Source organism: Spermophilus citellus (assembly GCF_964194105.1).
Source record: "Spermophilus citellus genome assembly, chromosome: 4".
Lineage (NCBI taxonomy): Eukaryota > Metazoa > Chordata > Mammalia > Rodentia > Sciuridae > Spermophilus > Spermophilus citellus.
In genome coordinates, this window is record NC_138185.1 from 52,371,296 (window position 1) to 52,392,216 (window position 20,921).

Genomic DNA, 20,921 nt, shown 5'->3' on the forward strand with positions numbered 1-20,921 from the left:
ACTTCATGTAGCACACAAAAATTTAGTTCACTTGGAGAATTGGTACAATTTGAGGCATTTTCATCATTTTGTCTCTTTGACCATCTTGAGGGTATTTTTGGAAAGTTAAAAAGATGTGCCCCTTTTGTATCAAGTGAAGTCTTAACATTCTCAAAAGTTGGCAAAGCAGAAAAAGATACCTGAAAATACTTAAATGTGTCTACTTTTCATGTCCTGCATTCAGTGTGACAAATGTGCTAAGCCTAGGTTTCTGCCCTACTCACATGGAAGTGGAAACAGGGGCAGAGAAAACTCTGGACATGGCCACCCAAAGTTTGTGCCTTGATTCAACCTGGGACTTAGTTCTGTGACCTTGATCAAATGACTTGCCCTTCCTATGCTTTGGTGGGACAAGAATAGAACTCCCTCAGGGCTTTCACCCAGCAACAAGCTCCTCAGGAGCAGATTCAGATACTGCTAGCTTTCCCCCTCCTGAATGCTTTGGTCTGGAGTCCTCCCCAAAGTAGAACTTTCCAGATTGTAGTTTGTAGGATAAAAGGCGTCCATCAGCAGATAACCCTCTACCTGGGAATGGCAGGATGGATCTGTCCCAGTGTCTCTAGCCTAAACCACTCATCCTATGTACCTCTGTGCTTTCTGCTAGGTCTGGGTCTTGCCTCCTGCCCCTCCTGCCCAGTACCACTCTGAGGTGCATGGAACTATTGATGCCTAGAGCCTGCACAGGCATCCAGGGACCCTCGTCAAACTGTAGTGGCTGGGGCTGTGAATGCCTGAAGCCCAACAGCCCCCAACAGGGGGATGTTCACAGAACATGCCTGGGCTCCTGGGGTCATCTGAAAGGTTCAGAGGAGGTGTGTGCCTGTGGGTTTGAGTTTTTGTGAAAGAGAATGAATTGTCCTCAGCAGGAGGATGAAGCTCCTGTACTAGGTGTGTGTCATGGGTTCCGTCAGGGAACCCTGGCTGACAGTGAGAGAGTGCTTGATGGGGCCTCTGGCTCCAGGGCCCATCGTCCAGTGATGGGCATATTTGTGGACAGTTATTCTCGTGTAGTCATGATGTGGTTATTTTGTCTTATGAAGGAAGTGTTATTTATTTTTTTCAGGAAAATTGTGGTGAACCTTGATATTTCCTATGACCTACAAAGCATTGTTCAGAAGGCATCAAGGAGCATGTTCTTTGCCTTGAAAGAGCAGGAGTCTTGTCATTGTCACCATGTGAATTAGACACCAGCACTAAGTGCCCTTCAGAGGGATGAGGGCTTTTGGGGCTGGTGTGGGCCTGACTGTGCTCTGCACATGTCCTGCTGGCCTCCCAGGTCGAGGACACAGACTCATTCATTCTTTCTATATACATTTATTGAGTGTTGATCAGGATCCCTGCCCTTTAGAGGTTGCTGCCTTCCCTTCCCAGGGAGGGAAGGCAGATGATGACCATGGTAAAGAAAGATATGAGGGGGTGGTAAGTGCTGTGGAGAAACACAAAGCAGGGAGAGGCTGGGAGGGTGTTGTTAATGTTATAAGTAGGGTGATGAGGGGTGACAATGCAGCAGCAACATGGCAGGGAGAATGCCCTGTGCAGAGGTCCTGGGTAGCATCTGCTTGTGTGTTTAAGGAAGAATAGGAGGCCAGGTCATTGGAGGAGTTGGAGGGTGGGGACCAGATGTGTAGGGCCTCAGAGACCATGGTAAAGACTTGACATTGGGAAGAATCACTTGGGCTGGTATGCGAGGCTGGAAGGGGGCCAGTATGGGAGCAGTGAGCTATTGGGGCCACTGCAGCTGTCCTGGGCTTGGAGGCCCTGTCCAGGGAACTGGTGGGAGCAGGGACAGTGCTGGGAGTCTCTATGGAATGCAGAGGTGGGACCAGCATGGATGTATACGGGATGAGTGAGCAAGAGGGTCCAGGATGGCTCCAAGGCTTCAGCCTGACCAACTAAGCACTGTAGCCATCAACTGAAACAGGAAGACTGGGAGAAGGTAATAGTGATTCTCCAATTCTATGAGTCAGGGGACTCACACTGTTTACCTGATTCTCCAGCTCTTGGGTAGAGGGAACATGAAGGGCTTCATGGAAACTCAGTGCCATAAATGCCCTAAGGCCTATGTGTCACTTGGATGCAGTTGCACCGTCTGCTATTGGACCTGCCTGGAGCCTTCTGGTCTGCACGTCTGGCCCCTGCTTCCTGGTCTGCATTACTCTCATTCCCAGACCTGAGTTTATGTTTTTCCTGTAAGCCAAATCAGATACTGCAGGGACCAGGTCAAGAAAGGACTTGCTGAGCTGACGGGGTGAGAGGTGGGGTGGGAAGATGGTGGGAACTCGGGAAAACTTGGGAAAAAGGCCTTCAAGTGGTGGAGGCCTGTGCACTTGCTGTCTGGTGTGAGTGTGACAGGTTTGCGTGGCCTGACTGCAGTGTATGAAGCAGGTTTGCGTGGCCTGACTGCAGTGTATGAAGCTGGCTCCTGCCAGGAGACGACTCTAGCAGTTAGGGAGGGTGGAGTGACCCCTGACACTGGGGACAGGCTGACTTTAGGAATTATGCTCTCTAGGGCTTGACCATTATACAGCTGTCCAGGGCCCAGGGCCAGTCAGGGCCTGGAGATGGAAGTTTTAATTCTGCCAGTATCAGTGTCTTTCTTTATAGGCCAGGTTGTCCTCTGGCAGGGACATCATGAGGTGGGCCATCGTGGTTAGTTACTAGGAGCACAGAGCTGGATTGGCCTGGGTTGCTGAGCCCAATCCTTGCCTTCCCAGTTCTTTCTGGGTCAGGCATCAGGACAGGGCCAGCATCTGGTCCCTGGGAACCCTGCTCTACCATGTACCAGTTAACAATTTGTGGGGATTTGTTAGTTGACAGAGGGTTTTGCACTTCCCTTCAAATGTTTCTCCTGGGTGGGCCTGGAAAGTGGTTGAGCCCAAGGAGGGAGTAGGGGATGCTGCATGTACCCAGCCAGGAAGGTCATCTGCCAGGCATTGCAACATGCAGAAAGCCAAGAGTCTGAGCTTGGGGCCCATGGACTGGCTTCACTGATGGTTACTGAACAGAGGGAAAGTGAGCAATCGCAGACTCCCTGGCTCCCAGGCAGTAGACCCTCTGCTCCTGGGACCTTCTGTAAAGGAAGAGTGTGGCTGAGAAGCTCACTGTATTCTTAGCCTTGGGAATATACTGCAAGTGGCAGCCTGCAGCCTTGTGGCAGTTCACAGGCAGGTTGTTAAAGGTGCTTTGGTAGTGTGGTGGTGTTGGGCCTGTGTTTTGGGGCTGGCAAGTGGTTCTTGGCACAGTTGGACAGACCAGACCTTTTCCCACTGAGGATGCAAGGTGAGATCTGCTGGGAACTGATGGCGATTGGGAATCCTTTTCTCTGCATGCCTCTCCTGAACAACTCTGTCAGCATGTCCTAGGAGGGGAGATGCTCAGAGTATCCTGCTGCTGTCTTCACCTGGAGAGTCTATGCAAATTTTCCCCTCAGAATTACCTCTGTATTTTCATTCTGGGGCACTCCTAGATGGGCGCTGCCCCTCCCAGGTCATCCAGCACCACACTGATGGAGAAACTCTCCTCTATAGTCAGAAACTTCAGGTGACCCCCTTTGCCTGTGAGAGAAGACCCAGGTTGAGTGTGGTGATCTGTGCTCTGTATGGCTTCAACCACATGCTCCAGATGCTCTGTCCCCACTCTTTAGAATATTTTCCCCACTCATTGCAATTCCTTACATTTATCCTCCTCTTTCTTTGAGGCTGTGTTTGAGGGTTTCCCGGCCTGCAAGTGTTTCCAGTCTAAAAAGTGGCACCCTTATGGGACTAGGCAGGCCTGTAGAGGGAGCCAGAGCCCTGGTGGGATCAGGAGATCCTCAGGAATGATTGTGAGAACTGCAGAACAAGATAGGGCTAAGATGTGATTACCACTGCAGTTCAGGGATGCCTGCCCCCAGTGGGTTTTGAAGAATGAATAGGAGTTTGGAGAAGATTCCATAGGAACAAAAAGGCTCAGACACAAGCATGGAAGAGGTAAGGCACAGGTGGTGTGTGGCCTTGGGGTATGATGAGGCAAAGCTGTGACTGTGGGTGGAGCTTAGGCCCAGGACCTCAGTTACCCTACCTGCTGTGGTTCAGAGTGAATGAGGTTGTCATTCGGTGGTGTGCCTCCACACAGCCTGTTAGAGAACCTGGCTACAAGTGTGCTTCTCACGCTTACATTATGGTGGGGTGTGGTTTGGCTTGTGGAGCATGGGGGAGGTTGATATTTGGAGGCTTCAGCTGGGTGGCCTGCCCCACAGGCAAGAAGTACAGACCAGAGGAAAGAACTCAGTCCTTAGTCGTTGTTGGCATTTAAAGCCCCAGAAACTTCATAAATCATAAAGATCAGCTCCCTCATTGGACATGTTAGAAAGATGAAGGAGAGAAGAATTGGGGATAGGTCTGGAGGTGGAGCCTGAGTTACAATATCTCAGACTCATGATCTTTTGAGGTAAGGAAACTGAGGCACGGGTAGGTTACTTAAACTTCCCAGGCTATAGGTGGCAGAGCTGGGATGTGAACATAGGTGACTGTCTCTGCAACTCCTTTCTGTAAGGAGACGTGGGGGCTGGCTGATTTGAGGTCAGTGCTGCTCTGTGAGGAGTGGCTGGCTGAGCGCTGACAGCCGCCTGCATCTCTTGTCAATCCGGTGGCTCACTCTGAGCACTGACACACATGCACCATCCTTGCAAAGGTTTTGTTCATTGCTTTTGGTAGGAATCTCCCAGCTCATGTGCTGCAAATGCTATTTTAAAATAAATAGCCCACATCACACCAAGCTCTGTATCTCCTGTAGCATTTTACTACTGTGGAAAAACAAGTTGGGAACAGAGCCTTGATAAATGCTTTTCATTTCCTGTGAGAGTGAATGAAACCTGAAATATTAATAGCTTTGGGTTTCCCATATCTTTCTCCAAGAGGGTTTGAAAAATATATCCCCCATGCGCTTAGAGTGAAGTCCAGCTGCATACAAGCTCATGCCATTTATTATCCATGTTCTCTGACCTTTGTGTATAAATATGAGGACTCCCTTGAAAACTTGGAGAGATTCATGATCAACTGCCTACCCTGGGGAACCTTGGGGAACCTTGGAGTTCCGATCCTATTTTGAGCTGCTTTTGAGGTTATGGGCCATTAGCTCTGTAATTTTAGTATATGACCCCTCTGTTTATGAATGAACAGTTTGCTTTTTCACTGGCTAATGCCCTGTTTGTGATCTTTTTCACTATAGTCTCCTGAATAATCTCCTGAATAAGTATTGCTGAATCTCGTGTGGGAGAACCACCACAAAAGCCCGGACTATCCTGTGGACCCAACGAAAATCGTCTTGTTCCTGGAGATTCCCCGTGAGTAGGAGACATCTCCATCCCTGTGGCGCTTCGCTTGACGTGCCATTTGTGTAGGAGTCTCGGCTAATGTGCCAAGAGGGAGCTGCGAGAATAGTTAATACCTGTTGGCGTCCTCACCTTTCTCTGATGAAAGCTTAAGTGAACTATGCACATTTTTTTCATCATTTTCTGTTTTTACAAATTTACATTTGCAGTCATTCCTTGGTATGCATGGAGGCTTGGTACAGAACCCAACGCAGTTACCAAAATCTGAGGATGCTCAACATCTTATATAAAATGACATAGAATTTGCATAGAACCTACACATATCCTCCCCTATACTTCAAATCATCTCCGGATGACTCGTATGCCTAACACAATGTAAATGCTATGTAAATAGTTGTTGTGCTGTATTGTTTAGGGAATAATGACAAGAACAGAGTATGTACATGTTAAGTATAGATGCCAGTCATCATAGGCCTAACTGCAAAGTACATGAAAGAATCACAACATGATCAGCGCTTCAAAAATAAGTGCTGTAGAGACTGAGATCTGTGAGATAGTGGAAAAGACACAGTAGCCTCCATATGACTTCATTCATTTTAACTCAGTGTGGTGCTTGGTGTGTGGCAAATTCAAGTTTTACTTTCGGAACTTTCTAGAATTAAAAAAAAAATGTTCCTGATCTATGGTTGATTGAATCCATGCATGTGGAATCTGCAGATACTGAGGGTTGAGTGTATTTTGAGAAGAAGGACAAGAAGGAGAACAGGCACTCCTCAAGGACAAATGGCCACATAGTGGACCTCACATTTCCTATGCCCCTGTCAATCGTGCCTCAGAAATCCTGTCCATGGGAGCCACCAGTTTCCTTCTGTCTGCTGCACCAAGTGCCTCTGGTAGTCCATGCTGCATTCCTGTCTCTGGGTACTCTCTCTTCCTATCTGGGTGCTTATGGGGCTCAGGGCATCCAGGTGATCAGTTCTCTCTGGGAGCCCAGGAAGTTGAAGCCAGCAGGAGGTAGGAAGGTTCTCCCTGCCCCACATGGTAGTACTTAAAAAGGTGCCTTCTCTTGGCCATTCAGCACTGACCCAGTGGCCAGTCCAAGGGACTGTTGGTGTAGACAGGGACTTCCTTTTTTTAAAAATATATTTTTTAGACTTTATGGACCTTTATTTTATTCATTTATTTGTATGTGGTGCTGAGAATCGAACCTAGGGCCTCACACATGCTAGGCAAATGCTGTTACCACTAAGCCACCATCCCAGCCCCTAGACAGGGACTTCTTTAGTAACAGCAGGCAGGACGGCTGGAAACATTGGAGGTTTCTGCTGAAAAGTCCTAAAAGTGGATTGTTTAAGGTATTTTGAGCTATGTCTGAGGCACCTGAACCAAAGTCAGGTGCAAAAATGTGTCACCTTTGGGATGTCACCTGCTGGAGAATGACAATAACCAGGCCTGTGTGTTTCCTGGGGCAGCCATAACAAAGTACCATTGAATTGGTAGTTTATATAATAGAAATTTATTGTTTCTTAGTTCTGGAGGCTAGACGACAGAGAGCAAGGTTAACAGTGTCGTTCCTTCTGAGTGCCGGGTAGGAAAGATATATTCTATGCCTCTCTTTTAGCTTTTTGTGGTTTGCCAGCAGTCTGTGGTAGCATAATTTTAATATTTACATGGCCTTCTCCCTGTGTCCTTATCTCCATATCTAAATTTTCCTTTTATTTCATAAGAGAATATTAAATTAGGGCCCACTCAAATGACCTCAATTTAACTTGATCTTCTGCAAAGACCTTATTTCCATACAGGGCCACAAGTACAGGTACTCAGGGTTAAAAATTCAGCATTATTTTGGGAGGAGGCATAATTTAACCCACAACATGTCCTCTTCTAGGGGCAGGGTCCATTTTCAAGCTGTCTGTGGGATGTGGTCTTTAGAGAAGCTCGACCCCTCCTGCTGAGGGGAGAGATCATCAACAGCCTAGAAATAGGCCTGCATGGTCCTCTTCCTGCTGGCATATCTATGTGCTGTACACAGCAGGGCCCACGCTCTGTCCCTTGGTTGATGATCAGATCTAAGTTCCAGCCTCTTGTCCCAATACAGGCCCCTGTTTGGCTCCCACACTGCCTTCCACTGACAATCTTGCTACACCAGCCTCCCCACAGTTCCTGACCCTAACCCAGACCTCTTCCTGCTGTGGTGGCTCAATGCCAAGCCCACTTCCTGTCTTCTTTCAGGAAACATCCTGGCTGCCCCGCCTGGTCTTCTCCTGACATTGCACTGCAGCTTCTTCCAGTACAGCCATGCACCTGGTAGTGACTCCCCAGTAGACCATGGACTAGATATATGACAGTGGTTCCATAAGATTATAGTGGAGCTGAAAAATTCCTTTTGCTTAGTGACATCATAGCTCTCATGACATCAGAGTGCAATGCAGTAGTCACATATCTGTGGTGATGCTGGAGTGAACAAACCTGCTGTACTGCCATTTATATAAAAGTATAGCACATACACTTATGCACTGTACAGGGAAATTTGATATTGATTAGTGCTGTAGTTTGGATCTAGACTGTCCTCCAAGGGCCCATGTGTTAAAGGATTTTTCCTCACAGTGGCGCTCAGGAGGTTGTAGAACTTTAAGAGACCCAGGGCTTACTGGGAGGTCTTTGGTCTTTGGGGGTGTGCCCTGGAAGAGGATCACGACACTCTAGCCCCTTCCTCTTCTTCTCTCTTCTGTGTATCCTGGCAATGAGATGAGCAGCTTTGCTCCACCATGTGCTCTCAGTTGTGATGTGCTGCCTTGTTATAGGTCCAAAAGAAATGGGGCCAATCATCTATGGACTGAAACCTCCAAACTCTGAGGCAAATCAACTTTTTCTCTTTGTAAGTTTATTATCTCAGGTATTTTCTTACAGTAATGGAAAGCTAACTAACACAATAAATGAATATGTGACTGCTTTATGTTTTTACTATATTATACTTTTAATCCTTATTTTAGAATGTATCCTTTAATTTATTAAAAAAATACCAGTTTACCATAAACGAGTATGCTGCTTTATGCTGGCAGCAATTTTGTATATCTTGTGTTTACCCTATCGCTTGATTACATCATCTTTCTTATGTTTGACTGAATTTTTTATTGTTTTGCTCATCATGGCCCTAGAACAATAGGCTAGACCTTTATATATACACATCACGTAACCTAGGAGTATTGTAGGCTATAGCATCAAGGTTTGTGTAAGTACATTCTGTGATGTTTGCATAGCAATCACCTAATGATGCAGTTCTCAGAATGTATATTCATTATTAAGCATCTAGAGTATTTGTTGAGACTTTAAAAGTAGTGATATCACCATTTATTGCACCTGAACCATGCATGGTGCTGAGGGCCACTGTCACCACCAAAGGCCCAGGAGAAAACTGATCTTGTTGCCCACAGTCATGAGTGATGGAGCCAGAATCCAAACCCTTGTCCTGTCCTTCCAAAGCTTCAACCATGCCTCTGTCACTGCACCAGGCCCTCACCTTGGAAAGACCAAGGCAGCTAGGACTGGCCTATGTGTAGACTTACTTACATAGCCTTCTAGGCCAGGTCACTGCTTGCTGTGATATGACATGTACCAACCACCCTGGGCCCCCTTCATGGCCAATGTCTCCATTTTCTTTTTCAAAAATTATTTTTATTTTATCAGTATAATACATGTACATATCTTAAAGGTTTATGAAAAAATGGCACTTTCTTTATGCATCCCCTCCCCCATCCCACTCTCTATATGCCACCACTTCCAGCTGTTTCTTCTGGGAATTATCTCCATAGTTGTAAAAAATATGTAGTACTGATCTCTCTCTCTCTTTCTCTCTCTCTCTCTCTCTCTCTCTCTCTCTCTCTCTCTGTGTGTGTGTGTGTGTGTGTGTGTGTGTATGTGTTAGAGATTGAACCCAGGGCCTAGCACATGCTAATTAAGCACTCTACCACTGTGCTACATCCCTGGTCCTGTACTGATATTTCTTTACTACCTATTGTGGTAAAGTTGATTCTAACATGCAAATCCTCCTTCCATCCAACAAATACAATTTTATCATCATTTTGGGTTAAACTCTTATATAGGGTCTATTACTCAGGATAGCCTACATCATGCCACAGTAACAAACATCCCCCAAATCTGAAATATAGGCATATCTGTTTTATTTGCTTCATTGTGTTGTGTTTGCATTTTTTTTAAAACAAATTTAGAGTTTGAGGTAACCCAGCATTAAACAATCTGTGAGTGCTATTTTCCAACAGCTCAGATGAGTGTTGACATTTTTTACTGTTATTTTCTAACTAGGGTGTGTATATTGGATTTTTTTAGACAGAGGATTGTTGTACACTTAATAGACATAGCACAGTGTGATCATAACTTTTATATCTGCACCAGGAAATCAAGATACTCTTGAAACTCAATTTATTTTGATATTCACTTTATTGCAGTGGTCTGGAACTGAACTGTATCTCTGAGGTACGTCCATAGTTCACTTTCTTAAGAGGCCACGGCCTCCTGTTCTGGGGACAGGGAATGGCCTGTGGGCTGGTCAGTGAGGGAGTGATAGTGGGGCTGTGGGGCCTCAGCACTTAGCAAGCAGATTCTTTGCTGTGTCCCTGTGTTGAGTGTCTTCTGTGCTGCTGTCACCTTGTCTGTTTGCCGTTTTCCCAGAGTACGTCCCTCCCCTCCTGTGAGTGGACAGGGGCTGGCTGCTCCCTGTTCACAGTGTTCTTTAGCCCCCTTTTGTGCTTTGGTTGTTAAACTTCATCCCCTTTCTATGCTTTGGTATTTTGGGGTTGGGAGGTAGAGGGTGAACGGGGGCTGGAAGGGGCTGTTTCTCTTCACCCCGCCTCTGGGGCTCTTTATCCCTGCACCTCCTTTAGCACCTTGTCTGGTGTGGCTTGTGGACTCAGATTTTAGGTGCTTCTTGTGCTCCTGTTTTTGAGTGACTTCAAGAGAAGCTGCAGAAAGGCTGGAACCCTCCCTTTCTAAAACCGGAAGTCAGCCTGGTCACCTTCAGTCTGGTCACTTCAGCCTACTCCAGTCCCTCTGTGCTGATACAGCTCCCAGTGTTGGCAGATCCAATAGACAACCTCTGTCCTCATCCTTCTGAATGCCTGTGGCCCTGGACGCTGTGCTCTCCCCTCTCCTGGCCTCATTTTCAGTCTTAGAACAAGTGTCCAGTTTCTCACCCTGGAATATGATGTGTTGGTTTTTAAAAATTGAGGTAAAATTCACATAGAATTAACTGTCTCATTCAATTCATTTTTAAGATTGTCATGTAAAAATTGTACATGTTTGTGGGGTATCATGTGATGTTTTGATACATGTATGCATTGTGTAATGTTCCAATCAGGATGAATATTTCTATCTCCTTAAACATTTATCATTTCTTTATGGTGAAAATACTCAAAATCCTCTCTTGTAACATTTTGTAATGTACAGCACCTTATCATTATCTATAGTCTGGGCAGTGGTACCCCAGAACTACTTATGTCTATCCAACAGTAACTGATGTCTGTTGATGGACTTCCACTTTACCCTCCTCCCACTTCCCTCCCCAGCCTCTGGAAAACACTGTTCTACTTTCGATATCAATGAGGTTGACTTTGCATATTCCACATACTAGTGAGTTAACAAGGTACTTGTCTTTCTTTTTTTTTATTGGTTGTTCACAACATTACAAAGCTCTTGACATATCATATTTCAAACATTAGAATCAAGTGGGTTATGAACTCCCATTTTTACCCCAAATACAGATTGCAGAATCACATCGGTTACACATCCACATTTTTACATACTTCCATATTAGTGACTGTTGTATTCTGCTACCTTTCCCATCCTCTACTATCCCCCCTCCCCTCCCATCTTCTCTCTCTACCCCATCTACTGTAATTCATTTTCCTCCGTGTTTGTTATCCCATTCCCCTCACAACCTCTTATATGTAATTTTGTATAACAATGAGGGTCTCCCTCCATTTCCCTTTTTTTCTCCCTTTCCCTCCCACCTCATGTCTCTGTTTAGTGTTAATCTTTTCTTCCTGCTCTTCCTCCCTGCTCTGTTCTTAGTTGCTCTCATTATATCAAAGAAGACATTTGGTATTTGTTTTTTAGGGATTGGCTAGCTTCACTGAGCATAATCTGCTCTAGTGCCACCCATTTCCCTGCAAATTCCGTGATTTTGTCATTTTTTAGTGCTGCGTAATACTCCATGGTGTATAGATGCCACATTTTTTTTTATCCATTCATCTATTGAAGGGCATCTGGGTTGATTCCACAGTCTAGCAATTGTGAATTGTGCTGCTATGAACATCGATGTGGCAGTATCCCTGTAGTGTGCTCTTTTAAGATCTTAAAAGGGTACTTGTCTTTCTGTGTCTGGCTTATCTCACTTAACATAGGAATCTCCAGGTCCACCCATGTTGATGCAAAAGACAGGATTTCATTTTTTTAAAATGCTTGAATGGCATTTTACAGAGTTTGTGAACCACATTTCTTTATCCAATCCTCAGTTGAACAGTTAATTATTAATTGTCGTTCCAATGCTGTCTGGCCACCATCTCTAACTCCAAGACCTTTTACCATCTCAGAGACATCATTTCTTATGCCCCCTTGTCCTGCTTTCTGTCTCTATGAATTTACCTATCCTTAATGTTTCCTGTAAATCAGAAATTATAATATATGTGACTTTTGTGTGACGTGTCTGACTTTAGGATGCTACTCCCTGGAGCTCCGTCGGTGTAGTTGTGAGGTGTGGGGGAAGCCAGCACTTTCTAATCCTCTCATTATATCTCAGTCTTTCACTGGGTCTTTGTCCTTGGCCTGTGACCTTCACATGAGTTTCTTCTTGTGCAGGTGCTTCTGGACTTACTATGGGGTCATGTTTGATAATGTCATCATAAATTGAAAATATCCTAAGTTGAAAATGCATTTAATACTTTTAACCCACTGAATGTCATGACATTGCCTAGCCCGTGTTCAGCTTGACCCTGAACACTTACATTAGCCTACAGTGAGTAAAACCATCTAACACAAAGCCTGTTTGATAATAAAGTGTTGAATATCTCAGGTAATTTAGTGCATAATCTACTGAAGGTGAAAAAACAGTGGTTGTATATGTATGATTTTACACCATTATAGTCCACATATTAGTGGAAATCCTAAGTCAAACCGTCATGGGACCATCTGTATAGCTATTTCAATCCTGGAGGATGAGGTAAAGCGAGACAGGAAGGCTAGAGAGGGCTGGAGTCAGAGGAGGGCCCTTCCCCCATGGTTTTGAGACAGGTTTTGGCAAAGTCCTCCTTCCAGAAGGCTCTGGGTGTATTTCACAAGTATTATTTACCCCCTGCATCTGCCAGAGCCACCAGAAGATATTTCTTGGCTCTTCACAGTGAGAACCAAGTAAAAATAGTTTGTGTGCAACTACAACTAAAAAAATAAATATTAAAAAAAAAATAGAGTAGATAAAGCACAAGAAAGTTTGGGGGCCCCCCAAGACAGTGACTCCCAGCTAATTCTCACTGTCATGTGAATCTATACTTGGCCTCCAGCAGTTTGTCAAAATCACCCAAACTGTTGGGAGGACCTTGGACATCTGCTCCAGGTCAGCACATCCAGCAGCTGGCTCTTTGGACTCATCTGCCTCTTCAGATCTCAGGGAAGCTGCTTGGGTGAGGGAAGGGAGAGGTTTGCAAACTGAGTTCACCAATAGGTCTGAGAAGATTCACTAGTTTTTGGTTCATCTGTTTTTTTTTTTTTTTTTTTTTTTAGAGAGTAAGAGAGGAGAGAGAGAGAGAGAGAGAGAGAGAGAGAGAGAGAGAGAGAGAGAGAGAGAGAGAATATTTTTTTAATATTTATTTTTTAGTTCTCAGTGGACACAACATCTTTGTTGGTATGTGGTGCTGAGGATCGAACCCGGGCCGCACGCATGCCAGGCGAGCGCGCTACCGCTTAAGCCACATCCCCAGCCCCCCTTTTTTTTTTTTCTTAAGGACAGGGGTGGTGGGTGATGGCTTCCAAGATCTTCATGTGTTAGAGCTGAAACCCTGCTTCTTGCTCTGCTTTGATTTTCCTTATGACTCTTATCATACCTGGAATTGTGTTCTTCACTTGATAGTTGTCTCTTTTTTCTGTCTTCTTCATTAGAGCACAGGTACCAGGGGCTGGAAAGTCATTCCCTCTCACTCTTGCATCCAGAAGAGAGCTTGGCATAATCTGGATGAATATACCCCCAAAGTGATAAATAACAAGGCTAAGCCACCTCATTGCAGTGGCTGATAACTTGTTGGGTTTCTTCTGTGCCTTGAGTTTAGGTGAACCTGGGATACAGGTAAGTTAGACTGGGCTATGGTTTGGATTTGGTTTTTTTCTCTAAGGTTTATGTGTTGGAAGGGTGGACCCAGTGTGATGATGTTGGGAGGTGGTAGAACCTTAAAGAGTGTGGCCTAGTAGGAAGTGATCAGGTCATTGGGGATGTGTCCTTGAAAGGGATTAATGTAGTTCTCACAGGACCTTTCTGTATGCAGCTGTTTCTTTTACCAATTTCCCACCATGTTGGGATGCAACCAAGGGATCCTTTACCAGAGGCTGAAAGAATGCCTAATCCTGCACTTTTGGCCTCTAAAAATATGAGCCAAATAAACTTCTTTTCTTTAATAATGTATCCAGCACTAGGTATATTGTTATCGGAACAGAAAATGGACTAAGACTGATGGCAGATGGGTGGTTCCCAGAGGTCCTCAGAGAATAAAGGACCCAGCCCATTGTAGCCATACCAAATGTTTTGATGCTGTGTACGTCTCACTGGGCATGGTGGTCTGTCTTTAGAAGGGCACCCTGTGATAGTATTGGAACCAGGGCCTCCCTTGGGTATCTGGGTTAACCCAGCTGTCATTACTATGGTCATTTCTAAACTGCCAGCTCTTACTACAGGTAAACCTTATATCTACCTCCACCCTATATTCCTAACACTCTGCTTTAGGGATTACAGTAGTGGGACTTCTGCACATCCAGAAAAACAGTTTCTCCCTCATTTCCCACATCTTGTTGATGATCCCACCACCAGCTTTAATTCTCATGAGCAGATTTTTAAACCACCACCATCTGTTCTTCCCTTAATTACAAGTGTAAAAAATATTATTGTCCTAATTCCACTAAAGGGAGAATATTGTATATTCCAAAGACCACAGTTCTTGCATGTGGATCTGCCATCTACTGCTAAAGATGAAGTGGCTTCTGCCTAATATTAAAGCTTCCCAGCGATTATTTTACCTAAATGGTAAAATCGGCCCACTTACATCTCTACAAAAAGTGGAAGTAGCTGAGTTGACAGGGGAGATCGGAGGCTGTGTCCCCTGCCTCTTCCTGATACTCCAGCCTCCCAGCTTCATAGCCTCACCAGTATAGGAAAGGACTGGCAGAGACTGGGTGGGTACCTCCTATGCCCTTGCACTCCACCCAGCAGATGGCGTGGACATGGTTCTGAACTGGGATTGGGCCAAACACCCAACAGAATGTACGTGGGCATGGCACACATGGAATTTGGTGGCTAGTGGACATCAGGTTGAGAACTGTATTGGAGAAGAGTGTCATATCCAATACCCAGTGTGTCACCAATGCTGGTGTCTCTCGGGGCTGTCAGAGCCCAGTGCTGCTGTGGTTCTCACATTGTCCCACGTAGATCTGGTAAGAAGGGAACAGAAAGGGGCTTTTATCTTCATTTCCACTGCCCCTCTGAGTCTGTCCTGGAAGTTGGTTCTTTCCCTGCCAAATGAGTGTTCAGGCAGCCAGGAGCTTTCTGTTCTAAGGCAATGGGAAGTTCACGGGTTACTTTGAGCCCTAGGAAGCTCAAATGACAGTCTTCATAGAACCTCTGGAGCTTCCTCCTGTCTGGTGGAGTCCTGGAAGGCGGGAGGGGACAGGGGGCTGTATGTGTGCTCCCTTCCCTCTCCTGTGGCCTCCCTGCTTGCTGGCCTGCGCCTGGGCTTGCTCATTTGCTCTTGCTGGCCAGGGTGAGCCTCAGGCATGGCATGTCAGGGGAAAGGGCAGTCTTTCCACCAGTGGCCTGGTTGGCACTTTCAGGCTCCACCAAGTTTTAATTCTAACTTGTTTTCTCTAGAGGTGCTTGTGTGACTTCCTCAGACATGCTGCTGCTGAGAACTTACTGGCCTGGTGACTGTGCTTTCCATTCTCAGACCCTATGGGTAGTCCTCTTGGGCTGTCCCTTCAAGGAGTCTCCAGGGGAGCACCTCACATCCAAGGGGCAGCTACTCTTCTGTCCTGGTGAAGATGGCTCTGGCGATGGCCTCTGGCTCTGGATTCTCAGGCAATACAGACAATGGTTTCCCAGATGCTGGAGACTCAGGGCAGCCATCCCTTGGTCCCTGCTTGTGGGGCAGGGCAAAGCCACCTTCCCCTCCTCCAAGGGGCAGAGCCCTCCAGAGTAAGCCACTTTCTCCCTTCTGGGTCTCCTGTGGATCAGAACACTGGGAAAATGGTCTGGGTGGGAGGAGGGGACCTCTTCTGGTGGAGGATGTGAGTATGTTGTCACCTCTTCCAGCCCTCTGTGCAGATTAGGTTATGCTGAACATCCTGCCCCAGCCCTGGTCATCTCTCAGAAGAGCCTGCCTGAGTTCAGTAGTTCCTGGACCCTTGAGGAGGCTCAGGAACCAGAGGTTACAGGAGTCTTGTGCTCCAGCCTGCTACCTGCTGCCACCCAGCAAAGCAGGGCTGTGAGGGCGATCTTGTGTCCTTCTCCCCTGTCCACAGGACCTTGTGTGGCACCACGGCAGCACTCAAGTCACTAGCTACCCATTTGATAAGATTGTGGTACTCCTTCAGTGCTTGGCTGGAGATTGGTTTTCACTGTCAAGGTGGCCCATGAGGACCATTTCCACCAGGCTTCTCCACCATCCAGGAGTCGCTTCTCCCTCAGAGCTTCCAGAGTGGTGGTTTTCAGGAGTTCAGCAGCATCTCAGGGTTAATTAGAATGTTGGTATCTTCATTTGGCTTAGAGATGAGAGAGTTTTATGTTTATTCAAATTAACAGTAATTTAAAATTACAATTTCTGTCTTAATTGTATGTATTTGGGGATCCCATTGAAGTCTTTGGAAATAATTGCACAGTAATATTTTGGGACGTTGTATTAAAATGCACAGATGTTCACGTAGAGAAAGGTGCCTGTGGGTAAGCTTCAGCCCTGGCACCGGAGCATCTGAGATGGTTTCTGCAGCAGGGTCTGGCCTGAGTCTCAGCCTGGCTGTAGGCCTTTTATTCAGGAAGGCAGTATCTGAGTTCAGCCCCCCTTTCCCAGTCCAGGAGACCCTGCTTATCTCTGGGGATACATTTCAAGATATTCTGAAATGTGGGTTTCTGAAACCACAGATAATACCAAGCCCTATATATTTACTAGGTTTTTTTCCTATACATACATACCTAGGATAAACTTGAACTTATAAATTAGGCACAGTAAGAGATTAACAGCAATTACTAATGATAAAATGAAACAATTATGATAACCCACTGTAATAAAGACTATTTAAGATTGATGAATTGTTTATTTCCGAAATTTTCTATTTAAACCTCTAATAACTTAGGACCACTGTACAGTGTGGGGAACAAAGCCACTGAGCCACAGCTACAACCAGTGTCAGAGTCAATGTCCTGCTTCTGGTGAGTCATCTGTGGGAGAAGCCACTGGTTGGGGGGAGGGGGGAAGGCAGGTGGTAGGTGAGATAGTCCTTGAGGCTGTGTGTCCACACTCATGGGCAGTAGGGGTCAGGTTCCCTGGGAGGCTTTTCCAAGCTACGGAGAGCCCAGGGTGCATGGTGGGCCTCTGTAGCCCACAACATGGGGTTGCTAGCTCTGTGTCCCAGGATTCCTGGACATGGGTCACAAGGTGGGATGGTGAGCAGTTTCAAATTTAGAAGGTAGCTCTCCTGGAGGATGACCTTGTGAGCAGAGTCCCTCTCCCCTGAGCACATGCAGGACCTGCTGTGTTGAGGGTCTGTGGGCCACTGTCCCCTTAGAGACACAGATGAGTTTTGTGCAAGCTCTGTACCCCACGGGGTGGTAAAAATAATTTCCATGTGGCTTAGCCTTTTGCAGAAAGCTGTGGCAAGATGCTCAGGGCTTCTGAGGGTTGACAGTCCCAAAAGGGTTGGTCTTGTCTCACCAGTGGAAGTGACCAGTAACCTCAGTAGCTGGTGCTGCCCATTATAGTACTGGTCACTTTAAAGCTATGTCTGGTCCTGGCTACAAAGGGAATAAAAATAAAGGGCCCTTTGCAATAGGCTAATGTTTGTGTCCCCGCCAAATTTATATGTTGAAGTTACCTGCAAGGTGACAGTATTAAGGAGGTGGAGCTTTTGGGAGGTGATTTGGTCCTGAGGGTGGAGGCCTCACAAGTGGGATTAGAGCCTTACTGGAGAGGCCTGAGGAAGACTGCCGCAGTCTGGCTGGGCACAATTCAGGAGCCACTTGTCAAAAGAAACGAACTTTATTTTTATTTTTATTTTTATTTTATTTTATTGTTGGTTGTTCAAAACATTGCATAGTTCTTATTATACCATATTTCACAGATTGATTCAAGTGGGTTATGAACTCCCATTTTTACCCCGTATACAGATTGCTGTGTCACATCAGTTACATTTCCATTGATTTACAAATTGCCTTTCTAGTGACTGATGTATTCTGCTGTCTATCCCATTCTCCACTGTCCCCTCACCCCTCCCCTCCCCTCCCCTCCCCTTCTCTCTCTCCATCCCCTCTACTATAAATCGTTTCTTCCACTTATATAATTTTTCTCCTACTCCTCCTTTCCTCTTATATGTAATTGTGTATAACCCTGAGGCTCACCTTCCAGTTCCATGCAATCTTCCTTCTCTCTCCCTTTCCCTCCTGCCTATCATCCCTGTTTAATGTTAATCTTCTTCTCAAGCTCTTCGTCTCTACCCTGTCCTTGGTTACTCCCCTTATATCAAAGAAGACATTTGACATTTGTTTTTTAAGGATTGGCTAGCTTCACTTAGCATAATCTGCTCTAATGCCATCCATTTCCCTCCAAATTCTATGATTTTGTCATTTCTTATTGCAGAGTAATACTCCATTGTGTATAAATGCCACATTTTTTGAATCCATTCATCTATTGAAGGGCTTCTAGGTTGGTTCCACAATCTTGCTATCGTGAATTGTGCTGCTATGAACATCGATGTAGCAGTGTCCCTGTAGCATGCTCTTGTTAGGTCTTTAGGGAATAGACCGAGAAGGGGAATAGCTGGGTCAAATGGTGGTTCCATTCCCAGCTTTCCAAGAAATCTCCATACTGCTTTCGTCTGTCTAATTGCTCTGGCCAGTGTTTCGAGGACTATGTTGAACAGAAGTGGTGAGAGAGGGCATCCCTGTCTTGTACCAGATCTTAGAGGGAATGCCTTCAATTTTTCTCCATTCAGAATGATGCTGGCCTGTGGCTTATCAAGGATTGCTTTTACAATGTTGAGGTATGATCCTGTTATCCCTAATTTTTCTAGAGTTTTGAACATAAAGGGATGCTGTACTTTGTCGAATGCTTTTTCTGCATCTATCGAGATGATCATATGGTTCTTATTTTTAAGTCTATTGATGTGGTGAATAACATTTATTGATTTCCGTACATTGAACCAGCCTTGCATCCCAGGGATGAATCCTACTTGATCATGGTGTATAATTTTTTTGATATGATTTTGAATCCGATTCGCCAGAATTTTATTGAGGATTTTTGCATCTAGGTTCATTAGAGATATTGGTCTATAGTTTTCTTTCTTTGAAGTGTCTCTGTCTGGTTTAGGTATCAGGGTGATGTTGGCCTCGTAGAATGTCTTTGGAAGTTCTCCCTCTTTTTCTATTTCCTGAAATAGCTTGAAAAGTATTGGTGTTAGTTCCTCTTTAAAGGTTTTGTAAAACTCTGCTGTATACCCGTCCGGTCCTGGGCTTTTCTTAGTTGGTAGTCTTTTGATGGTTTCTTCGATTTCCTCTATTGTTATTGGTCTGTTTAGGCTGTCTATATCTTCCTGACTCAATCTGGGCAGATCATATGACTTAAGAAATTTATCGATGTCTTCACTATCTTCTATTTTATTGGAGTATAAGGATTCAAAGTAATTTCTGATTATCTTCTGTATTTCTGAGGTGTCTGTTGTGATATTGCCTTTTTCATCCCATATGCTAGTAATTTGGGTTCTCTCTCTTCTTCTCTTCGTTAGCATGGCTAAGGCTCTGTCGATTTTATTTATTTTTTCAAAGAACCAATTTTTTCAATTGTTTCTTTTGTTTCGATTTCATTAATTTCAGCTCTGATTTTAATTATTTCTTGCCTTCTACTTCTTTTGCTGTTGTTTTGCTCTTCTTTTTCTAGGATTTTGAGATGATATATGAGATCGTTTATTTGTTGGTTTTTTCTTTTTTTAAGGAATGCGCTCCAAGCAATGAATTTTCCTCTTAAAACTGCTTTCAATGTGTCCCATAGATTCCGATATGTTGTGTCTGTGATTTCATTTAACTCTAAGAAGTTTTTAATTTCCTCCTTGATGTCTTCTAAAACCCATTGATCATTCAGTAACCTATTGTTCATTCTGCAAGTGATGCATGATTTTTCCTTCCTTCTTTTATCGTTGATTTTCAGTTTCATTCCATTATGATCAGATAGGATGCATGGTATTATCTCTACTCCTTTATATTCCAGAAGGCACTAAAAGAAAACAATTTTCTTAACAATTTACATTATCTTGAAGAGAATTATTAAATATAATGAAAAGGAAAGGTGAGAATTATTAAATATAATGAAAAGGAAAGGTGAAAGTAAACAAACAGATCTGTTAACCTCCTTTTTTGTTTACATATTAAAACAATTCTTAACAGTTATTTACCCAATTTAAATTAAACCATTTAAATCACGTGAATAAAAAAAATATTTGGATCCATTTTTTCATGAGCGCTCATCATATATGATATATGGACATACGTACATTCAAACATATAACACAAAACACAAGTGTGCACACATAATATAATACATACAACACATAACATAATAGTAAAGGCCTTATAACTTTTTACAGGTGAAATCTCCATTGCAATGTTTAAAAACTCTATAGTCAAAAAATAGAACTGATCAGCAAAATATTAACCTAGGTCTGTATGAGCTCAAAAAACAAACTTAGAATTCATGATATGGGAAAGGGCAATAATAAAATAGATATTGAAAAAAGCATCCTGGTTCTGTCGCAGATGTAAGGATAGCCAAACTGGAGTTTTGGATATCAGCTGTTATGGATTTGAGCCAAATCATCTTCTTTTTGGTCTGTAGAAATCTCTTTAGTTAATCTCTCTGGAATCCAAATCGGCTGCTGTTCTCCCTGTGGAAACACACAAACAGGCCCCCGACTCCAGACAATCACTGGGTCAGGACCTTGGTTAATCTCTCTGGAATCCAAATCGGCTGCTGTTCTCCCTGTGGAAACACACAAACAGATCCCCGACTCCAGACAATCACTGGGTCAGGACCTTTCCATTGTC

The 20,921-nt window shown here is 44.6% G+C and overlaps 1 protein-coding gene across 1 annotated transcript in view; it reads left to right on the top strand.

Annotated features, from left to right (window-relative positions):
* Positions 1-20,921, top strand: part of APBA2 (amyloid beta precursor protein binding family A member 2) — a 260,706-nt gene that overhangs the window by 39,547 nt on the left and 200,238 nt on the right. The window contains exon 2 of the mRNA XM_081291943.1: positions 5,248-5,362. The gene's annotated coding sequence lies outside the window, so the exon portion shown is untranslated. The remainder of the gene's footprint in view (positions 1-5,247; positions 5,363-20,921) is intronic.